Source organism: Egretta garzetta, unplaced genomic scaffold, assembly GCF_000687185.1.
Source record: "Egretta garzetta isolate BGI_Z169 unplaced genomic scaffold, ASM68718v1 scaffold69, whole genome shotgun sequence".
NCBI lineage: Eukaryota > Metazoa > Chordata > Aves > Pelecaniformes > Ardeidae > Egretta > Egretta garzetta.
The window spans coordinates 3,295,309-3,296,950 of record NW_009260790.1 but is presented as its reverse complement, the minus strand read 5'-3'; positions in this window follow the sequence as shown (position 1 = coordinate 3,296,950).

The following is a 1,642-nucleotide window of genomic DNA, read 5'->3' as shown; positions in this document are numbered from 1 at the left end:
TCGTCCCAGTTTGGGGAGATGCTGCTGCCTGCACCAGGACGGCACTCGGCTCTTTTTTGGGGCTCCTACCAGTCAGGGAGGATGCTGTGCTTGTGCTGGACTGCTTCTGGGGCTAATCCCAGTTTGGGGAGGTGCTGGTGCTTACACTGGGATGATGCTGGGCTTTTCTTAGGGCTCCCACCAGTTCAGGGAAGATGCTGGTGCTTGCACGGGGATGGTGCTGGGCTCATTTCTGGGCTCATCCCAGCTTGCACTTGCTGGGAGGATGGTGGTGCTTGCACTGGGATGGTGCTGGGCTCCTTTTGGGGCACTTCCCAGCTTGGGGGGACGCTGGTGCTTGCATCAGGATGGCTCTGGGCTCTTTTTCTGGGGCTCCTACCAGTTCAGAGGTGCTGGTGCTTACACTGGGGCAGTGCTGGGCTGCTTGTGGGGCTCATCCCAGTTTGGGGAGATGCTGGTGCTTGCATGGGGATGGTGCTGGGCTCATTTCTGGGCTTGTCCCCGTTTGCATTTGCTGGGAGGATGGTGGTGCTTGCACTGGGATGGTGCTGGGCTCCTTTTGGGGTCCCTCCCAGCCCAGGGCCCGCCGATGCCCAGTTTTGGGGTAACAGCCACCCCTACCTCCCCCAGGCGCGGGTGTCAGCGCTGGAGCCCCCATCCCCTCCCGGACCCTCGCCGGAGCGGGCACAGGAGGTTTGCGAGCGCATCCACCGCCACCGCAGCCTGGAGGAGCAGGTGAGTGGGGGGACACCCCGGGGGGGGTGACACCTGTGTCCCCTCCCTGATCCCCCCAGCTTCACCCCTTCTTTTCCTCACCTGTACAGATCGCGCTGCTGAAGGGGCAGGAGCTGCACCCGCACCCCACCAGCATTTAGGGCCTCACCGCAAGGCCCGCAGAGACCAGCACAACTCAGCTCATGGGTGAGAGGGGAGCCAGCCCCATCCCCGTGCGGCAAAGAAAAAAAAACCCAAACCGCACTGCTTTTTTATCTCCTCATTCCCTTTTCTAAAGCCAAAAGCCGCCAAGACCCCGCCACTCATGTATTTTTGATGGGGGTCGGGGGCCGACGTGTGTTTTTTTCCCCATTTTTCTAGCGCAATTTTTAACAAGTGTTTGGCAAGAATCTGTATTTTTAGCCTCAGGAGTGCCCCGTCCTGACACCAGCCGAACCAACCTGATTTAATCCCCCCGATCCACGATGATCCTCCAGCCCTGATGCTCACCGGCTCCTAATTTTTCCCCTTTTTCTAACAAAAAACGACTCGACTCTGGTGGCTTGGTTGGGTTTTTTTCTGCAAAACCCGGGGTTTTTGTATCGGTATTTTGAGAGTTTGAGGGTTTTACTGGGGTTTTTTTGAGGTCGGGGGGGTTGAGCCAAGCTGAAAACCCATGGGTGGCAAGAGGGTGGCTTCCGCCCTTGTCCGTCCCAGTGCTATTAAATGTGGATAAACCCAACCTGGCAGCCCATGAGGGATATTTTTTGGGGGGGGTGGGAGCATCTTGGGGTGCCCAAATGGGTGTCCATCAGGACAGCAGGCTTGATTCAGGTCCCTGAATAATAATAATAAATAATACATGAAAATAAATAGTAATAAATGATAATAAATTATTATTATTAGCACCACCACTTTGGAGGAGCCA